Here is a 15509-nt window from a genome sequence, read left to right as displayed (position 1 = left end):
ACACACAAAAGATGATCAGACCCTGAAATAGTGAAAACTGAGTGTTCCTTACTTAAAATACAGTTTGACTGCTCTTTAAAGCATACTTTTAAAAAGACAAAAACACAGTTAGAAAAGATCCTGTTACATATCACCTCCATTCAGCAAAAGCTTCTTGCACAACCACTGCAATGTATCTTGCTCAGATACTTAATTTGCAAATATTTTGCAGGTTTTTTGGCTTTCAGCTGACTTTTAAGCATTCAGACCCTTTATTCCCTGCTGTTTGACAACAGTCTTATCCAGCAGCATTTGCTGGACCCAGGACAGCATTTTACTCAAAATGTTTTCAAGATCTATTTTATTATTTTATTTTTTATAATTTTTTTTTATTTTATGCAGGACTTCACAGTGTAATTTCCACCAAAGCATAAAATCCACTCTCCAGAATTAGGTACAAAGCTGGGTGAAGAGGAAAAGCGCAACATGTACGCAGCACACACGCCGGCGGGCGGGTGATAACACCAATACCTCTAAGACAAGGTACACCGCTTAACTTGGGTTAGAAGTGCACAGAGAACAAGGAACACTCATCATCCCATCAACAGCAATTATTAACTAATTATTATTAATTCTTTGCTTCTATTTCACTGAACAGAAAGATCAGAGTGATACAAAGCTCATCAGAGGATCTACCCTCAAAGTCTAATTTTCAGACCCAGATGATGGACAGAAAAGTAAGAGAGGCAGGCTCCAGGTCAAGCAGCTGAGGTAAAAGCTGAGCTAAAATTCATCTTTATTCACTGAATAAAAATAGAGCTTTTTGGAAAAAAAAAATTACAGAACCATTCTTTCATCATTCCTCCAAATTCCCATAAGGGGCAGCAACTTACACTCTATCTCAAACTGAAAATTTGACAAATCTGGGTTTATTTGGGGGTTTTTGGCTGGTTGGTTGGTTGGTTTGGGCCTTTTTTTCCTCAAAGCAAAAATGGATGAGAGCATTCTACCACCTTTGAAGCATCCCATTTCAGTAGTTTCAGATTTAAATATTTCCTCTTAAGAGAAGCTTTTTTTTATTACAGTTTTATTTAAACTCAAATCTTAGCTTAAAATTAAGTCAACACTAAAGTGAAAATGTGATTCCAGCACAGCGATTCCTCTTTCACTGAACATTTTTAAAGTGACTGGTTCCAAACCATGATTTTCAGATACAGAATGAAATTTCAATGATCTCTCTGAACTGGGTTTTACATTTTCCACAGAACTGTGGAGATCTTAAAATGGAATTTTCTTTTCACCTGAAATAAGAAAAGCTTAGGTAAAATATAATTTTCTGACTACTTTGCACAGATTATTTTTGTCTGCATCATGCCTTTCTTTCCCACCCCTTCTGCTGAAATTCTACATCTGAATTCTGTTTAAGGGCAGCTACATGACCCATCCAAATATTTCACCTTTCCATTCTGCCTTCTCCCCCACAAAAAAAAATCAGAAATGCTGAATTATAAGCTCAGTCAAATAATACGTAAATTTGTGAAAACTAGATGGACAGCAGATTCATTGTACAAGGGAAATAAATTCTTCATTGTCCAAAACATCAGAATACTCTTAGCATGGTGGAGACCTATATGAAAGTCAAATCGAATATGCTTAGGAAAAGGCATTCTATTCACATACAGTAGCTGTTGCTGTGCATGTTCTTCTAAAAACATTTCTGTATTCATTTTCCAATGTTGTTTCAAAGGGCAAGGACAAAATTACCTATTTTCAAGTAGGATCAAGCTTTATTCAGAAAAAAATCAGCAACTTTAAGCAGATCACAGTGACAATATAATTTCTGAATAACTACACCCTTGTTTAAATAATTACCCCTTCTTAACTTGAGGTAAACTCGCAGTTAAAGTAAACTTGATTTTATAAGTCCATGGACTAGTTACAGATGCATGTTCAATCACTGCATCTCAAATATAAGAGAAGTGACTTACTACTGTGAACTGCAAAGTTACTAAAACATTTTAAGAGAAGACCCTGACCATCATTTCGTCACATGATTGAGAGCTTTGTCATGCAGGACTAAATTCTCAAACTGCTCTTAAAGATGCTTTAGTGACCAACTTAAAAGGCTAGAAATGGTGTTTACACATTCTGCTGACAGCCTTAATCCTTCAAGCAGACATCTGCAGAGCCAAAACAATACAAGTTTTGGCCTTCCTTGGTATTTTGACTGTCCATAAAACCAAAAGCCATAAAAAGACTTCTATGTTTTCAAATACTTTAACAATACAAAGAAAAATAAACCTTGCATGCATTAATGCTGTATTTCTTTTTTTGTGTACACACAAACCCAATGAGTTATTATTCACAATACAGAAGCTTTTTAAGGACCCTGCTAACATCAGCGAAAGGTATAAAACACCTGAAATGCAATCAACTAAAAATCTCCTCATTCTAGCCAGGGTCTTGATCTATTGCCAGCACTTAAGTGGCACAGGTAGACAGTACGAATTTATTTGTGACTTCAATGAATACAAAACATCTGGTTGAAATTAGTCATACATACAGCTACATGAAAAACAGGAGGCCCTGTGCATCAGCATTATATAGGTATGGCATATCCCTGCAGCCAGGCACTGCAAGGTAAGCAGTGCCCAGCACAAGCACAGGGCCTGGCACTTGTTACCACCTCCAGCACAAGGGGCAGCCTGCACTGAGAGCAGAGGTTCTAAGGTCAGCAGAGTACAAAAATAGTCAGATGGTCTCCGAGAATGAAATAAAGATCTTTTCCTGGATTCATGCCTCAGACATGTGGAGACAGTTTTAGACTGTATGTGTGTCTCTGCCATCTCCACAGAAACCTTTCTAAATAAGGGCAATTTTATGATTGTCCTATGCAGCTACAAAAGTATCCAGATGGAAAATGAATTTGCAATTGATTTCACTAATTAGAAAACTTGCTTTGAAGGAAGTGAACACTATTGACAAAAGTAGTTTGCAAGCATTGTTCTCTACCGAAATCTAAGCGGTCATTTCAATAAAGGCAAAGGGTTTTTTTTTCCTAACAAGCAACCTGCACTGAAAACTAATTAGAAACCACAGGTATTTTGTGTCTATTTCACAATCAATGAAAGGCTAATCTCAAATAGCTCATTGCAAATGGCTCAGCTTGTATAGACAACATCCGTGAGTAATTCACACACCCTTTAAAGTCAGTTATCCAAGCCTGTCCCAGAGATGCTCACCTGCAAGGGCAGTCATTCATGCAGTGACCGCCTCTCCTACTCTGCATATGTCCCTCTGAGCCAAAACACATACTTAGTATTGGATATGTGTTTACTTGTTGGATACATCAAATTTCACTCAGGCATATCACAGAAGAGAGCATTTTGTGTACCTGTAACCTCTAATTCTAAATGTAATTCTTGACCCTCGCTCTTTCTGATTTTCAAATTGGCCAAACCCATGATTACTACCTGGTATAATGCAAACGAAAATGTAAAAACCAAACAGCGCTGCCAGCTACACACTGCAAACCAGGACAGACACACTGTGTAAATGCATAAAAGTGCTAAAGAGCTTTGATGATAAAACACTCGATGCACAGCTTGTTTTAAATCATTGACTATGTTCAAATTGTTATTTATACATTTTTCTTTATTTAAATGAAACCCTCTCATTAGGTTTGGTTATGCTAACATTTGCATCAATGACATGCTAAATGCCAATTATTATTATAACACAATGAAGAACAACAATATATTAATTGTTTACTGCAGGAAGAGAAACTGGATGCATTTATCCCCTTATAATGAACAAAACTGGATCATATCCAAATGACTGAACATGCTTACCCTGGCAACTACTGTAACTGTTGTTTTAATCAAACTTTGTTTAATGTTTTGAATATCCAATATTTAAAAACTATGGAGTACCATATTATTGCTTGAAACCCACAAGTTTGTTTTAACACCAAGACCTTATAACCACAATGCCTAATGAGTACTGACAAAGTGCTTTTTGGTCCTTACACAAATTCTACCACCCACAGACCTATTTTCAAAGTGTAACCAATTTAGCTTATACTTACAGCAAAAAACAAACAAACAAAAAAAAAACCCAAACAAAGAAAACCCAACAAAGCACTACTCAGAGGCCAAAGAATGAGATTTTCCATTAAAATATTCTTTTCCAAAAGTAAAAAAGATATCAAAAAAAAGGAAGTAATGAAGCTGCATTCAGAGCACAGTTAATTAAAAGTGCATCTGGCAGCATGCACTGTTCAAAAAAAAAAAAAATCTGAATTTTTGCAAAGAATTGGCTGATATTAAAACAACAGGTTTTCAGTCTGAGGAAAGAGGGATTGTTTACCTGGGATCTTTGAATAGTGAATACTGCTTGGAGTAATTGGAACTGTTAAACATAATTCACACCTCACTTCCATCTTTCTTTGCCTTTTTCCCCTCCATAAGGATCTCTCACTTTACTATATCCTCATTCAATGTTTTCAATGAATTTAAATTATTTTCCTCAATATTTCAGTGTTGTGGTTTTCATGAAGTTATTTATGACTATTGTAATTTTAAAATAAAAATTTTAGTAATGAATTACTGATGAACAGTTTCAATTTGGTTTTCAAATTTAGGTAGGACTCCACGTAGGCACTGGTGGTATCTATTTCAAGTAATTTTAGAAGGATTTGGATGAACATTTTGCTCTTAATTTCCCATTCAAACCACATTCTTCATTTAGACTACTTCAGATCCACATGAAGACTCACAATGCTATGCGATATTTATCTGGACCTTTTATTAAGTCCTTTGTGGGAAAAATACCCATTTTGCTGCTGTAAGGCAACAGGACAGAAGAATCAACATGTCAGTTTATATCAACAGGTTCTGAATATCACTTCTTATATGCATCAGTCCACGAACTCCCTTTGTCACTCACTTTCTTCCATTAGCAGGACATCAGGTGAAGAAATAAAGCTAATGTATTTCCTGTGAGAGCTCTGTTCTGCGCAAATTTTTAATGAAAATGTGACACTTGTTCTCCAACACTGCTGATGCATGTCCTTTCTATGATGCAAAATTAACTTTCATGGCAGTATACAGTATACAGTCTCTAACAGATTCTTGACCAACGGACATCATGAAGAACAGTACTCTACCCCTGTCAACAACTTATTTCCTCTTTTTCCACTAGAAAAGCAGCTTTATATTTCTTGCTCACCTTGAAGAAAATGGCTGACTCACCAGAATATTTTTACCATATTGGTAACAAAAAGGAGAAGTCACATGCAAAAATACTGCTTCTCACCAGATTTATTCTGTGAACAGTCACTGATATTGCTTGGCAAAGCAAGTATTTACATCTTCATATTCTATAAACCAAATAGTATTTGGGGAAACTAGATAAGCTCCTGAGCAGCCTGTTGTGCTACACAGCAGGAAAAACCAAACCCAACTTTGTTTTGTAGTTATTTTACCACCTTCTGCCTGTGTGATGTATGAACAAAGTTAGAACTGATGCTTTGAGCATCCTTTGAGCATATTGCTTTCTAGTAATAACATATTGCTTTTCTAGTAATAAAAATTTTTTATTAAAAAAAAAAAAAAAACAAACCAACAACAGCAAAAAAAAAACACCAAAACCACACACACACAAAAAAAACACACCCCACCCCAATGTCAAAAGAAAATTACATTATCCAGAAAAGAATCCTTATCCAGGATTCCATTGTACTGGAGAGCAGAACATGGTTCCCTTGGTCAACTTACCAGCAGGACTGCAGTTGTGCTTAGCATGTGCATCCAGAACTAATCTTTTAATGAACTGGTATTAATTAACAATAAACCACTAAATATTCCAGCCATATAACTACTTGTGGAAAAAAATACCACCTATATTACATTGTAATAAAACCTGCCTAGGGAGAAATTAGGCTGTTTTTAACACCATTGTGTCATTCATCCTCCTCTTCACTGGAATGTAGGACACCTAGCTTTGTGCAGCAAATACCCACTATACACACTGATCAGGATTACAAAATATGAAAACATTTCTTGTTTCTTGGGAGCAAAGATAAAACTTAAGATGTAGGGGAAAGAAAGCAGCTGTTTCAGAGTCCATGGATTATAGGATGAAGTCTTGTTATGTAAGGTAATTTAAGCAGTCAGTAATTAACCATTATGCAATGCAAAAATTTATGTTAATCATGACCTTATAAATAAAACTGTTCAACTGTCTCCCCATTCTCCATTCATGGTTTTTGTATTAGTTGCACTGGTTGTCTTCACCTTGGCAACTTTTGATGTTATATGTTTGTCTAGTGTTCATTACCTGCAATTCCCTTATGGTCATGTGTATGTCTGCTCTACAGATTTCCTTTGGGGCCCCAGATCTTGCTCAGTGTTTTCTTCTACAGATACAGGTGTGAAATGCTGTCTCCTCAACACGCCCCCCCAATAAATACAGTGAGAAGGAAAAAAAAAGTTGCACTTCACAGAACTGCTTGGGAAGAAGTTGGAAAGTGTCAATACTGTACTTCACCTACCTTGTACATGAATGAGTTACTCAACATCTGAAGTGCTGCTTTCCCCTGAAGGTTGCTAGGGATGTTCTAAGCAATTCCCAGGCCTTCCATTTACACCAGCAGGTTCGGGGAGAGGGAAGTTTAGAATCTCAAATCAAGGAATGCAGGAACCAGGAAAATTACTCCTTGACACTTGGCAAAGGGAGCCAGCTGGCCAATTTGTCAAAGTTTTTCCCTCTGAAGGATCAAAAAAATAATGGACGCACTAGAGGCAGAGTCAGCAAATTCTCTTTGCATTGCTAGAAGAATTGCATTGGAAGTGGCATCCTGAAAGCAGGAGGAAAACCACAAGAGATGGGAAGCGGGTAGAGTTGGAAAGTTTCATTGCATTTATTTCTCTGTGAAAATACTGCACAGCAAAATCAGCAAGGAAAAAGTAATTTTGCTACAACAGATGAGACATACAAACTTTAAAAGGCTTTGAGGTAACAGAATAGCCATCAGTTCACAATATAAGCAGCTCTTTAAATTGCTGAGCAAGTTAGTTAAGCAGATGTCTTTTGCTACTGAGGCATAAGCACATATTGTACAAACGCCAGATAGTCAGCTTATATTACTGATTTTTATATGGGTGATAAAACCCAGTGTTTAAAGCCCTAGTTCTATCATTGTTTTAAGCATAATTCCTATTGTAACTTAACCTTAGGCAATGAAAAAAAATAAAAATAAAAAAATCATCAAGATGTTAGGCAAATATGAATATTCTTATTCTATATTACTCTGTGTGCTATTATAGCGTCTAGGAAGGTCCTTTTGGGGGAAATGAGAAGAGACAGTATTTTTTCTGCTAATAAGATATAAACAAATAAGATAAATAATTCTGGTACTAAAAGGATGTACTGTATTTTGCTATGTAGTAGCTTTATTAGTAGTAATTATGAGAATAAGTTACACACAAAAATCATTAAATAGAAATTAAAGGCTTATGCTAAGCCTATAAAGGCTATGACCTAAAGACTAACCTTCAGATATTAAAACAAGCTTACAAGAGGCAAGGAAGAACACACCATAAATGGAGGGGTAATCACTTCATAAATTTTAGGTAGATGCCTGAAGAACCATACCATACTTGTTTCATCAGAATAGGAATTACTAATGCAAATGGAAAGAGAAATCACAGATTTCAGTCTTGAGAGACTTCAGTAGAACACCTTCCTCTGAAACTATTCTTTATCCTGTACCTTTTCTGTAGATGAAACACATACAAATGCTTCTGCATAAGAGACAGCAATATTTATACTGTACAAAATAAAACAGTTTCTTAACCTCACTTAGTGGATTATAACTTTGCTATTCAACTGATTGGGCCATAGGTATCCATGCCAATGGACTTTTTTCTGCTTTCAAAGACCCAGAAGGAATTTTTTACTCATTGTGAATTTACACTATGAAGAGCCCCCAGAATACCGAGCCCAAATGCTGACGTTATTTCCTCACCCGCAGCATGTGGCCTACATGCTCAGAAACATCCCTGCAAGCACAGCAGCAAAACCTTGCTCCTCCTGATACTGACAGACCGACAGTTTTATATCTACATCAAGGAGATCAGGCAGCGTGTGAAGAAAACTGTTTTAACACAGTGTTTGCATGGTAAGCACCATTATGTTGTGTGACAAGCATTCACTGGTACTATGGTACTGTTTCTTTTGTACTTCAATAGGCAGCTATTGGAGAAAAGCCTAACACTTGCTGTCACTTAGCAATTAACTCGGAGAGGAGAGTGATTTCAAGGCTGGTGACAGTTTAAAAGACAGGCTACTGTTCTTTTTCTACATTCTATTTCAAAATCCCATAATAAAACACTTAGAATAATTTAACAGAACATCAACAAAGAAAGATGCTTTCATTAAGACACAATTCTATTCTGTGGTCACAACTTTACCCCTCCACCCTTATTATTCATGATCATTACCTCATACTACCCCACATGAACTTTATAACTGTGTTTTATACAAAGTAACAGGATCTTGTTCTGAACAAATCCTACAAGAATACAAAATTTTGATCCTGTATTGGAACCAGTACCAAAAGAATAGGAGGGAGGAGGAGGGAAGAGCAATTATGCAATTATGCTTATTTTACCCTCGCGAAATACTAGAAATTGTTTTGTTTCATTTAACAAATGCAATCTATTTATTCTCTCTCCCTCTCTTTTTTATCAGATTACACGTAAAAAAGTGATTTCTGTTTCATTTTTAAAACTAAAACTTTGCTTGAGACATTTTTTGCTGAGGAGACATCTCTTCCACATAAAAGGTGCTTAACCATATTGCCGTAGCAGTTCTAAGTTTTTTTAAATATTAGAGGATTTTGAAAAACTAGTTGGAGTTCTGCACACACTCAAAATAGGTTTGTGTATTTATGAAGAATAAGTTATAAGAGAAGACGAGGGGACATGTTTGGGGGTATTTCTTTTTTCTTCATTTAGATTCGTGTTATGTTGGTTTTGCCCTTAAGAAAGAGTAGAATTCTAGTTTTAAAAAAATATGATAACTAAAAACACCTTTTAAGAGTTTAATTTTCATTAGTATTTCATTAGTGTTTTGCTACCGCTACTGTTTTTCTTAACTGAAAAATAATGTTCTTCCCAAAATATTATTTCTGTTTCTTCAGTTTCTTGTAGTTTGTGCCAGTTCCTTTTGCAACTTGCTTCAAAAAAAAAAAAAAAAAAGTCATGCAAGTTACAGGAAATCCAGATTTCTAAGACTACCGCATTCCATATAGTACATCAATAATGCAAGAACAAGATCACACAGAAGAAGGGCATCAAATTTAACCCTATTGTTCACTGTAAATAATTAGAAGGATACATCTGGAATTCCTATAAATCCCTTAGGTACTCATAGAACACCCATTGCTATGGTATCAAAATCAAGTTCAGTAGCAAATTTTTGACATTTAAAGTAACAGAAATATCATATCAAGCTTTCAGTCAAAATGTGCAACACCTAGCAGTAAAACCACAGCACTGACCGAGTTAAAATCTTCTGTTTTCTCCATCCAAATCCTATTGGTATAAACCATAACTGTGGCAAAACTAGAGATAGAGAGGAAATGCAGATTACATTATGGTAAAATAAGTTTAAGGGCAGGCTTTCCTGGCAGCGATCATGCCTTCACTAGACAGTATTTTAGTTTAAAATCTGTAGTTCAGAATTGGGCAGATGAAAGCGTCTGACAGGTAAATAGAGTAAAATGAGTCCAGTATGGCTGCTAACTCAGAAGGGGTAATTTGGCTGTAACTACCAAAACAACCCAAGGAGTCCTATATTGAAGAAAAATCAACATGATAGATTTTTCATTTTCACCAGTAACTTCATTGAACAACATACCAATTATACATAGAGAGACAGCACTGGACTCTGCATTCCCTTCTAAAACAATCTGACATTTCCTTTTAAAGCAAATCACCCATGAATGCCATGGTCAACAATCCTGAACAAAGCTGGTGAGGAAATAACATACCAAAACCATAACAACCCTAAGGTTACCCCTGACACTGGCTTCTGCAGGTAAGTTATCTTGTGCAGGGAAGAAAAGGAAAAGCAGGGGGAAGACAACATGGAGAAATGCTGATTACCAAAGTGGAGTTTAGTTTCAATATATCCCAATGAAATCAATGAAGATCAATACTATGTACACCTGTAACTGCAACAGTGCTTGGCACTTCTGACAGGATGGTGTCTGAAACACGCTGACTTTTCCCTCCAAGCAGAGTTAACCAGCAGTTCCTCAAACACCCTGGTCACAGTGAACTGTTTTAGATGGAGACCGCAATAAGTCAACAAACATTACTAATCATCTCTTTGCAGGCAAAACAAACCATTTTTGTAACAAACTTTGTTTCTCCAAAAGCTTCTAACAGACAGCAATCGTAAACCTATGATTTTAATCTCATCTTGTGGAATTTGTGCTGAAGTTCACTTTGTACGTCCAGCCAAACTAAACAGTTTCTTGCCCAGTGACCTGAAAACATTTGATTCTCCCAAAGATGCTGAGATCTTCCTCTATAAACCAGAGCATAGGCCACCAAAGTGAGACAGCTGAAGGCTTCCTAGTAAGAAATACATGCTTACACATTTTATTTCATATAAAATACGAACTACATAATAACTTCTCCATATTCTGTTTGTTTCTTCCAAGGCACAATTTATGCATGGATGGCTTGTTTGTTTTTCTTTCCTTTCATGCTTCTCCTTTCCTTAGTTCTTTGTCATACTTGAAATAGCTTTTCTGGCTTTTTGAATACACTCGTTTCAGAGCATGCAGGAAAATAAGAGTACTGCACTGCCCAGAAAGGGGTCCAAAGAGTCAGTTTGGACTGTCAGTTCCAACAGTGGCCAAAAGTAAATGCCCAGGCAGTAACATAAATGATCTCTAAGCAAAAAAAAAAAGGCTCCAAGCAAATGTCCTGCAGCAGCAGAGCAACAGATAGGAAGAAGTATGACTGACTGGCAGTGTCAGATGGCAGAAACCTGTATTCATGTCTGGAAAGTTTCTTTCAGCTCTTCCATCTTAACGTTCCAAGGCTCTCAAAGCATTTGAAAAGAAAGCAAGCACATTAACATTTTTAAAATCTGAGAACTACTACAATATCAAGAAGAACATCTTCAAACTTGTATCAACCCTGTGGGATATTTGTTTTCCACCATTGGTAAGTCTTCAACTGACCTTTTCCTTTTCAAGATCTTGCATGCAATCTGTACAGTGGCCCATTCTGTAGGAGATTAAGTACTATGTCATTCACATGACTCAGGAAAACAGTAATTAGGCAGTTGTGTTACTGCTTACAGGACTTCCTCTTAGACCTCCCCATGTGCTACTGAATACACAGCTTGCTACAGCTGATCGTACGTATGTGGCCCATAAACATGCAGAAAACATCACAGAAATACAAACAAGTAAATGCCAAATCACCAGCTGGGATTCTGTAACCTCTGAAATTCACAGCAACCTCCCTGATTTCAAAGAGCTGATACCTCTTTAAACACAGGGACCTTAAAGATAAGCATTCTGAAGGAAGGCAACAGAAAATGTGAGAATAGATATAAAGGGGCAGGAAGCAACTATGGCAAGAGGGGAGGAGAATTACAAGTAAAAGGTCATGAACAATATCTAATCAGATTTTACCTTAGCTGTTATCTCAGCAGCTCTCTGAAGTAAAGAAAGTGCAAATCAGTGCACACTTCAGGGTAAAGGGGAGGAGGCTGCTGTTCAGCAGATATCCACGCACCGAGTATGAGGAAATGTCTCTATTTGACACGAAGACAGAAATTGTCACCTTGTCCACCTGTTGGCAACTGTTCTAAACAAGAAGCACAGCACCTACGATGGAAGGCAGAACTGACTTAAAGCTCTTGAGATCAACAGCATGGTCCTTGTATGGTATTTACAGGGGAATGCTTGCCAAGACATTGACCTCTGACAAAGCCAGAAGCGTGTGAATCAGTGATGTTCAGCATAATCCCCTCATGAAACCTGATGGTGAATCACCAGGCACAAATAACTTCCTGCTCTGTTTGCAAACAAGAAGAAGGCAGGAAAAGGATGAACGAATGAATAAATGGTTTGTGTATTTATTTTTTCTGAAATGATGGCTCTAAAGAGGATACAGGAGGAGAGAAGGCAGGAGGGGCACAAGCACAGTGGTTACACATGGATATCATGTATGGAAAAAGGTAAAGGCAAGGGTCACAGAGAAAAGAAACAAACCTAAGATGTAGCTACAGGCAGGAAGAATAATGACTTAAAGAGAGATTGATTGTGAGATATATTTTCAGCATAAGCATTGCTCATCATTCTTAGGCCTGAACGAGTAATGTCTGTCTTCTCCACTGTAGACATTTTACAATCTTTCTTCCCCCAAAGGTAAGTATTCCCTAAAGTAGCTCTGTAGTGAACACTGGAAAGATGTCTGTCTTCTTCAATTATGACTATTCAAGGTTTCCAGATAAAAGTATTTACATGACCCTGCATATCGTAAAGGGCTCTTCATGAAGTTATGGCTGGACAGACAACCAGCTCTACATAACCATATAACAGCAACAAAATGTCAACTGTGTTTCCTAAAGGCAGAGAGTCAGAGGTCTATAAAATCCTTTAAACTTTGATTTTAAGGTGTGAAAATGACCTAGCAGAATAATTTTCCAAAGCTTCCTTCAGTGTAATGTGAGAAAGTCAGTATTTTAAAGGATGAATTTTCCCTTTGAATACTTAAAAGGCAAACCTTCCCTTACAATTTGTGCAGGTATGGAGCTGGAGCTGTACAATTTTCCCTCAAATCTGCTAAGATCTCACAAGTAGCTTACCTTTTTTCAGTTCATTGCTTGACTAGAGTTACCTAAATTAAATCTGGACATGTCACATCCTTGGAGTCACCTGTTTATCCCAGGAGAGGGTCAGGAAGAGATCTACTTTCAAAGACAGCAGCGTCAGCTGATGACATTGTGGTAATGGTACCAGACTGACTTTCACCAGGAAGATGATCCATTCCTTGCTTCAACATAACATTCCTGCAAGGCCTTGAGAAAGTTCCTTAATTATTTCATACTCCACCTCTGAAGAGGATTCAGGTGTGTGAGAGCCTATCATGTTATAGGAATTCTATCAAAATCCCTGTTTAATCAGGCTGCACCTGGATTCAGATTCATCAGATCTCCCTAAAAGGGATTCCCCCCCCTTTAACATGTATTTTGGCTTCTGAAAAAGATGGAAACTTAATATTTTTGAGTTTTTACTATTGCTTCCTGCTGTAAACATGATCAATTCTGAAGCACTTAAAATGATTTGGCATGTAGCAAAATACTGTAAAAAAAAAACAAAAATTCTTTTTTTTCACTGTCAAAATGCAAGTTTTCTCTGGTTTATTATTTTCTGAGAATGGCCAGTTTTACTAATCACAGACCTCTACAGAAAGCTCACTTGGCTATTTAGAATTCCCTTGTGTTCCATAAAAGGCAATTAAAATAAAACTTCATGGTAAGATGTCTTTATCTCATCAGATGCATGGATGATTAATTTCTGCTTTATTACTTTGATGTCCAACTGGAATAAACCAGGTTTAGGAGAGCAGAAAAAACTAAAGGAAACGAACCAGAAAGGATGGGCAAAAGGTGGGAGAAAAGGAACCCAAAACTTTCCTCTCAGGAATGCAGATGTCTGTTAGGGCTAAAGGAAGTCTTCACATCACCAACTCACCTTTAACTCGTGTTTTTGTCAGAAAGCCACAGGGACGAGGCCTCAGCTCCAGGGACAGAAAGCCAAGAAAACATACTGGAATGGAGCAGAGCACTTACAGTGCCTCCAGGTGCTTTTGCATAACCACAGCAATTTAGGCTGAAGGAGCTCAAGTCACAGTTAAGAATGCAAAGACCAAGACTAAGGGGAAAAGTACTTTGCAATCAAAATCAATCAGAGTTTGAAAAAAAGTTTGGTCAGTAAATGTGTGTCTCTGCCTACCAAAGCAGAGAGATGCTCCAGGTCATGTATATTCCTCCATACTTGTGCCACTATAAGTGATGTGAGAATTCAGAATTAATTGAAAAAAAAAACAAACCACTTGTTAAAAAAGAACAGCTCCTGAGTCTCAAAAGAAAATATAAACCCTAAAGGTGTTTCTCATTTGCAAAAAATCCCACGTACCATATTCATTGCTGCATTACCTGACCGGCATTTTTATTATTGCTTTGTACTCAGCTATTCGTAAAGCAGCAATTAAACATAGTGAATTAGTTTTCACTTATTCTTGAAAATATCTAGAGCCATCAGTAAAGCTTGAGGTACAGTTATAGTCAGCACACAAGGCAGGAGGTTCAGCCTTAACAACCACAGGATATCAGACAGAATTTTTACTGTTTAATGCTGCATTTCCTATCTATTTTATTTTGAATCATCTTGCTTTGTAGAAAGCTTTTCCTCTTGTCCCTATTTTCTCCACATTTGCTATTCTCTGTAATACATTATAATTCTTTCTGCATGGATTTATACCAGCAGACTTATCTCTCTGCTGCAATATGAGAATATTAGCAATAGGAAATTTGTCATAAGTTTTCTAATACTAACAGGCATAAATCAAGCTACACCACAGCCATGAAAACTTCTTCTTTGAACCTTTTAACATCCAATAATGAGACACTGTCAATATCCCATAAAATAGAAATGATTTGTTCCCTAGAAATTACAGCCTGAAATCAGAAAACAGGGCTTCCCTTTTTAAAAGGTCTATAAATTACATTGCATTTCCTGAAAACCTTCAGGAGTGACTCTCAGGCAAGGAATGAGGAAGAGCTATTATTTAACTTCCTTGAAATCCCCTTACCTACCGGTGGCAGAGGCAGAGATGCAGAGAGCTTTTTCTCTCACTCTGCTGATAATCACCTGGACTATCCAAAACCCTGCTTTATACTTTCTTGTCATAGGACATGCTACTGAGGCATGGAGTAACCACAAAATTAAATACACTGTGCAGCTTACACATAAAACACCGTATCCCTCAGGATTACTAACTGGTACTGTACCGCTCAAAACTGGTACATTTATTTTTAGTTTAATAGGAGAGTGGTATGTGGTAAAAGCATAACAGGTCTTTTACTAGTGAAGGGATTCATAGAAGAAAGCCCTACATGTCACTCATTCCCAAACCAAATCTTCAGGTATGTGCACTAAGAACATACTCTCTTTGTAGGAAAGAGCCTATCTTGGACCTTCAACACACATTTCAGTCCAGGTTTTGTGAACACAAACTGTGGCTCTGGAGCAGCAGTTCAGCTGGGGGAGAACCCAGTACCACTGCAAGTGATTGCAAGGTACCTGGCACCAAAAAGCATCCAAGGAGAAATCTTGTTTTGTACTACCTTCCCCAGGACCATGCCCACAGCCACCAAGGGAGCTCTGCTCTGCCCTGGTTGTCCCAGATCTGCAAGGCAGCTCTGACATCATA

At 37.2% G+C, this 15509-nt stretch overlaps 1 protein-coding gene across 3 annotated transcripts in view; it reads right to left on the bottom strand.

Annotated features, from left to right (window-relative positions):
* The window catches only part of CHRM3 (cholinergic receptor muscarinic 3), a 273490-nt gene that overhangs the window by 194310 nt on the left and 63671 nt on the right, over positions 1-15509 (bottom strand). The window lies entirely within an intron of this gene.

The sequence above is a fragment of the Pezoporus wallicus genome, unplaced genomic scaffold, assembly GCF_028554395.1.
Source record: "Pezoporus wallicus isolate ANWC-B61680 ecotype Strahan unplaced genomic scaffold, APGP_CSIRO_Pwel_v1 contig_8042, whole genome shotgun sequence".
NCBI lineage: Eukaryota > Metazoa > Chordata > Aves > Psittaciformes > Psittacidae > Pezoporus > Pezoporus wallicus.
Note: the sequence above shows the minus strand (reverse complement) of the source record. Positions and strands in the feature narration are given on the sequence as shown.